Source organism: Arachis stenosperma, chromosome 1 (genome assembly GCF_014773155.1).
Source record: "Arachis stenosperma cultivar V10309 chromosome 1, arast.V10309.gnm1.PFL2, whole genome shotgun sequence".
In the NCBI taxonomy this organism is placed as follows: Eukaryota; Viridiplantae; Streptophyta; class Magnoliopsida; order Fabales; family Fabaceae; genus Arachis; species Arachis stenosperma.
Window position 1 is genome coordinate 54,637,344 of NC_080377.1, and position 6,768 is coordinate 54,644,111.

The window sequence follows — 6,768 nt, forward strand, 5'->3', positions numbered from 1 at the left end:
TCATGCTTGGCTTCTTCCATACCTTCCTTCAACATGGTGATGGCCTTGCATTCTTCCCATCTCACTCCTTTTTGTTCCCCCTTAGGATTCTTTTCAGTGTCACTAGGGAACACTGCAGTTGACTTGGGGGCCTGTTGAGATAGTTTTCCTACTCGAGACTCCATCCATTTGAGTTTTTCACCATGGTTCCTTAAGGTAGATCTCACATCTTCCTTAAAGCTTTTCAACTCAATTATGTCCTGACTCATGGTTGCAAGCCTTCCTTCTATCCTGTTTAATTGATCTTGAAATTGTTGGTTCGGATTGGATTGGGCAGGTTGGTTATCTTGGCTGTGATATGGTGGTTGGGAGTAAGTATTTTGTGAGGCTTGGTATGATCTTTGGTTGGAGTTTTGGTATGTGGAATTGTTGTGTTGGTTGTGGTTGTAGGGTTTGTGGTTTTGTGGTTGGGTTTGTTGGTTTCCCCACCCAAAGTTTGGGTGGTTTTTCCAACCTGAGTTGTAAGTGTTGGAATGTGGATCATATGGTTGCCTTTGTTGATTTCCCACATAGTTGGCCTCTTCCCAATCACCTCCTTCAATGCTTACTTCCTCTTGATCTTGTGTGTGTATTGCAGCCACTTGCTTTGTGTCTAATTTCCTGGTGAGCTCTGCTAGTTGCTTGGCAAACACCTTGTTTTGAGCTAGAATTGTATCAACATGGTTCAGCTCCATGACTCCCTTAGTGTTGTGTCTCTCTGAAGCATAGTAATACTCATTCTCAGCCACTGTCTCAATCACTTCAATGGCTTCTTCCACAGTCTTTTTCCTGTTCAATGAACCTCCTGATGAATGGTCTACAGCCTTCCTTGATTCGTAAGAAAGTCCATCATAGAAAATGTGCAATTGCACCCAGTCAGGGAACATGTTGGGTGGACATTGCCTTGTCAATTCCTTGAACCTCTCCCATGCCTCGTAGAGCGTCTCACCATCTTGTTGTCTAAAAGTCTGAACCTCAGATCAAAGCCTATTGACCTTTTGTGGGGGGTAGAAACGTGCCAGAAACTTGCTCTCCACCTCATCCCAGGTTGTTAGGCTGTCCCTTGGGAATGATTCCAGCCACTTAGCTGCCTTGTCCCTAAGTGAAAATGGAAACAAGAGCAGTTTATAGGCATCGTCCTGGACTCCATTGGACTTCACAGTGTCGCAAATTCTCAGGAATTTGGTGAGATGTTGGTTTGGATCTTCATTAGCACTCCCACCAAATGAACAATGGTTCTTCACCAGTGATATTAGCTGTGGTTTGAGTTCAAAATTGTTGGCCTGAATGGGTGGTTTCTGAATGCTGCTACCACAATTCCCAGAGGTTGGGTTTATGTATGAACCAAGAACCTTCCTCCCAGGAATGGAATTGTTTCCATCATTCCTCTCATGGTTGTGAAATTCTCTATCCATGTTGAGATCTAGAGCTTCCTCAAAGTTGTCCTCAGATTCTCCTTCAGATTCTTCTTCTCTCAATACTCTCTTCCCTCTTGCTTCCTGTTCCGGGGGTTACCTGAAACGTGTAGCTCGGTCGTCTGGAGATGCCCGAGGTGGGGGTCAGGGACCCGAGCTTGATGTGTTGGCGATTGGTGGTTGTACCTGCAATGACACTCCGATGCTTAAGTTAGCATGGGTCCAAGCAGATATGTGTAGAATGTGGAATGTATCTCATACCTGGGTGCTCCAGTGTATTTATAGTAGTTGGTCGTGATCTTCCCTGGATAAGATATTCTTATCTTATCTTATCTTTTGGGAGTTTTACCTCTATCTTTGCGGAACCGCCTTTCCTAGGCTTTTTCGGCCTTTAGGTTTTGGGCTTCGTTCCTTTTGATGGGCCTTCTTAGCTTTATTTGTCCGAGGTCCGACCTTAGGCGTGGGCCTTGGGATGAGGTCGGACCTTTCATGGATTTTGCCGAGTTGGAGGAGCTCGGTCAGGGTATGAACAGTGCCCCTGCCCGAGTTCATCTTTTTTGGGAGGTCGAGCTCGGGCATAGTTGTTTTTCAAAATTCAAAAATGGCCGTTTCCTGCATTTATTGCATTTTACCGTTTCTCCTCGATTTCCGTTCGGGCTCTGTGAAGGCATTATTTATTTGCTCCCTTCCTTTTTCTTCGTTTATTCTGTTCCTTCCTGTTTTTTCTAAGTTTTTGCCATCTCTTTTTCGAGCACCGCTTCTTCTTTCTCTTTGTTCTTCTTCCCCGAATCTTTCCGTGCGTCTTTCCGGGGTTTCCTCTGTGCCGCCGTTTCGTTCTTCTTTCTTCGGAGCTCGTCGTCTTCTTTCTTTCTTCCAGGTTTGTTCCCGTCTCTTTTCTTTGCGCACATATGCTTTCTGTTCTTTTGTGTGGCTCTTTGTCTGTTTCTTCTTTCTTTATGCCTGGGTTGCCCCAAAAAGAGGCGCCGCCATTGCTTTGTTTGCATATGGGGGGGCTCTTCTTTGTTTTTCTGGTACTTTGTTCCGGGTTGCCGCATTTTCTTTTTTGTTTCTTGCTTGGCTGAACGGGTTTTTCGCTGTCTGCTTTATGTGATTTTTGCTTGCTTTTGTATTTCTTCTTTGTAGGTAAGAGTTTTATGTCTCGAAAGGTTCTTCAGGCGATGTCGACCAAGATTCCAAGTGGTCTTGGTTGGGTAGACCCTCTTCCTCTAAAAGTCCCTTTTGTGGTAGATTCTGAATATTTGGCTAGGTTCCGTAGGCACTGTAGTATATGTGAGAATAGAGAGTCTGAGAGGGATTATGAGCTAGTAGCCCCGGATTCCGAGGAGAGAGTTTGCTTCCCGCCTTTAGATAGTTCCGAGAAGCTTCTTCTTTTATGCTTATGATTGTTTTTTCTCTAAGCTGAGTGTCCGACTTCCTTTTACCGACCTGGAGTCCGAGGTGTTGTGGTCTTGTAACCTTGCCCCTACGCAGCTCCATCCAAATTCTTGGGCGTTTTTAAAGCTGTTTCAACTTTTGTGTCAGTTTTTGGGCGTCGCTCCCTCTATTTCTCTTTTTTCCTATTTGTTTGTGTTGACGAAGCCGGGGTCGGGTGGAGGGAAGGTGTCTTGGGTCTCTTTTAGGGCTAACCAGGGAAGGAAGTTTTGTACCCTTTATGATGAGTCCTTTCATGATTTCAAGAACTTTTATTTCAAGGTCCGGGCTACTGGAGACGTCCGACCTTTCTTTCTGGATGAGAGTGGGGAGCCTTCTTTTCCTCTTTGTTGGCAGGAGAATGTAGTGTCTGCTTAAGTATACTTTTGAGAGTCTAGATGAGGTTGAGCAGGCTTTTGTGGGTGTGGTGAGCAGTTTATGGGGTCGGGCACCTCACTTGGATACGAAGAAAATGTTGGGGGATCCAAGCCTTCTCCGTTCCGAGTTAGGTAGTTTCCCGACCTCTCCGAGATTCTTCTTTTTCAATATTGTTGTTTTACTTGTTTTTGGTTGAATTTCTGTTGTGGTAATCCCTTTTTTTTATATTTCTGCAGAGATGTCTTCTCAGGCGGATTCCATGAAGTTCCTTCGTCGGACGAAGAAGTCTGTGGCTGCTCGAAATATCGAGGCTGAGGCTTCTGCTCGATCTTCTCCGCAGAAGGCTACCGTGGGTGTTCAGACTCGGTCGAAGACTATTCCGACTCCCCAGTTCCGAGCTATAAATCAAGACCCTCCGACCTCCGGGCCTGCTACCTCTTCTCCTCCCCCGTTCTCGGGTCCTCCTCCCAAGAAGCAGAAGACCTCTCAAGAGCTTGCGGGTTTTAACGATAAGGATTTCGATGCTCTTGGTTGGATTGAACAGCATATTCTCCCTCAGACTTTTATCTCTACTGATGACGTGTCTATGGAGCATCATTTTCAGTATATGGCGCGGAGTTGTGTTCGGATGGCCAGTCTTCATGCTGCTATTGCCCGGGAGTTCAAGAAATCTCCCATTGGCGCGACCAGCTCCCGACTTGAGAAGGCTCAGTCCGAGTTTGAGAAGTTTAGTGAGCTGAAGGCTGCCAGGATTACGGAGCTGGAGGTCTCTTTGGAGAAGGAGAAAGCTAAAGCTACCGCGGCTGTGGCGGCATCGAAAGCGTCCGAGGAGATGGCGAAGGCGGCGACGGAGAATTATACTCGGGTATATGCCGAGCTTGTGGAGACAAGGGAGAAGTGGCAATCTGCTCAGGATGATTTTTACGAGCTGGAAGGCCATGTGGCTAAGGGTATGGATGCTATGTTCGAGAATTTGAAGGCTCAGGTCCGGGTTCTTGCTCCTGACCTGGATCTGAGCTTATTTAGTACGGATAACGTTGTTGTGGAGGGAAAGATTGTTCCTGCTCCCAATGAGGATGAGGTGCCGGTGTCCGATCCCAAGGTTCCGGTGTCCGACCTCAAGGTTCCGGTTGCGGACCCGACTTCACCTTTGGCCGGGATGGATCTGGTGTGGAGGTTTCAAGCCGAGATGATGGTGCTGTCAAGGCTGTCCCGATTTCTATGGTTCTTCCTCCGCAGCCTTCTACCGATGTGGAATCCGGAAAGGACCTTGATCCTCTGTAATCTTTTATTTTTGGTTCTTTGCCCGGCCTGTGGGCTCTTTTGTTTTTGGATGGTTGCTGTGAACGCTTTGGACGCTTTTTTGCTATTAGCTACTTGTAGTAACTTTTTAGCTTATTATGCGGTGTTTTGCTTTGAATTTTTGTTCCGCTTTTATGCTTTTTAGTTGTTTTTTGGATAACAACTTTTTAGCTAGCGCTTTGAAACTTCCGTTTTGTCCTTTCCTTCGTTTTCGTTTCTTCGCTTGTACTTTTTTAGTTGTTTTTGGATAACAACTTTTTTAGTAAGCGTTTTCGAAACTTCGTTTTGCCTTTTCCTTCGATTTCGTTTCTTCGCTTTGTACTTTTTAGTTGTTTTTGTATAGCAACTTTTTAGTAAGCGTTTTCGAAATCTTGGTTTTGCCTCTTCCTTTGATTTCGTTTTTTCGCTTGTACTTTTTAGTTGTCTTTGTATAGCAACTTTTTAGTAAGCGTTTTCGAAATCTTGGCTTTTGCTGCTTTAAGGCTTCTTTCTTGGATCCGGGTTTTTCCTCGGACCTCGGGTGTTCGAGTACTTCCCTTTGTTGGGTCCGACCTTGTCGTTGGTCGGCCTTTTAAGTTATTTTTGTAATCTCTTTTTATTTGGTTTTTTTTTTGAACCTTTTCAGAGTTACTTTATAACTTCTCACATTAATTTGAACCTCGTCGCTTTATCTTTGCCGACCTTGTGCGGTCTTTTGGCAAATGATTTTTTGCGTTTTGCCGAGCATAAATTAATGCGCCTTGGCGGGGTACTTTTTCAGGATTTGTTTCATCACGAGGAAGAACAAAAGAAAATAGAAAGATTTGATTAGTATTTAAAAAAGAAAGAATATTTACAGAGTGTTTACCCTTGACTAGGTCGGGTGCCTTACTTGACCGGGTGTCTCATTAAAAAACCCCTGTAGGGGAAAAAGAGTACACCTCGGGTCAAATTTTTCTAGCTGTAGTACCGTCTTAGATTGCAGGCGTGCCAGGCCCTGGGCAGCTCATTGCCTTCTAGGTCGGATATCTTGTAATAGCCTGTTCCTAAGACTTCTGTTACTTTGTAGGGTCCTTTCCAGTTTGCGGCTAGCTTTCCTTCTCCCGACTTTTGTGTTCCGATGTCATTTCGGATTAAAATTAGGTCGTGAGTGGAGAAGCTTCGTTTTATTACCTTCTGATTGTATCTGAGGGCTGTTCGCCGTTTTAAGGCTTCTTCTCGGATCCGGGCCCTTTCTCGGACCTCGGGGAGGAGGTCGAGTTCTTCCTTTTGTGCCTGCGGGTTACCTTCTTCGTTGTAGAAGATGACTCTGGGTGACCCTTCATCTATTTCGATAGGAATCATTGCCTCCATCCCATAAGCTAGTCGGAATGGCGATTCTCCTGTTGTAGAGTGTGGAGTTGTCCGATATGCCCATAGCACCTGGGGGAGCTCTTCAGCCCATGCCCCTTTGGCCTCTTGGAGTCTCCGTTTTAACCCGGCCAAGATGACTTTATTTGCAGCCTCTGCTTGTCCATTGGCTTGTGGGTGCTCGACTGAGGTGAATTGCTGTTTGATTTTTAGTTCGGCCACCAAGTTCTGAAAACTTGTGTCCGTGAACTGTGTTCCATTGTCTGTTGTGATGGAGTAGGGGACTCCGAACCTTGTGACAATATTTTTGTATAGGAATTTGCGACTTTTCTGAGCCGTAATGGTGGCTAAGGGTTCAGCTTCGATCCACTTTGTGAAGTAGTCGACCCCTACTATGAGGTATTTGACTTGCCCCGGTCCTGGGGGGAACGGGCCGAGTAGGTCAAGTCCTCATTTTGCGAAGGGCCATGGTGCGGTGATGCTGATGAGGTCTTCGGGTGGTGCTTTGTGGAAGTTGGCGTGTTTTTGGCAGGGGGGGCATATCTTCACAAACTCCGTTGCGTCTCTTTGCAAAGTTGGCCAGTAGAACCCGGCTCGGACTACTTTCTTGGATAACGCCCGAGCTCCGAGGTGGTTCCCACACATGCCTCCGTGGACTTCTTCGAGGACGCTCTTTGTTTCTGAGGTCGGGACGCACCTAAAGAGGGGGTTTGCGAATCCTCTTCTGTATAATACGTCGTGAATTAGTGTATAATTCTGGGCGTCTTTCGTGAGTCTTTTAGCTTCCTTTCTTTCGGTGGGGAGAGTTCCCGACTTCAGGTAGTTGAGTATGGGGGTCATCCATCCTTGCTGTTGGTTTGATATATTTAGCGTTTCTTCTTCTCTTGTCACGGAG

The 6,768-nt window shown here is 46.0% G+C and overlaps 1 non-coding gene across 1 annotated transcript; it reads left to right on the forward strand.

Annotated features, from left to right (window-relative positions):
* Positions 1-903: 903 nt before the first annotated feature.
* On the forward strand, positions 904-1,007 carry LOC130956511 (small nucleolar RNA R71). Its single transcript, XR_009077137.1, has one exon. It is a non-coding gene; the product is annotated as a small nucleolar RNA R71 (small nucleolar RNA).
* Positions 1,008-6,768: the final 5,761 nt, after the last annotated feature.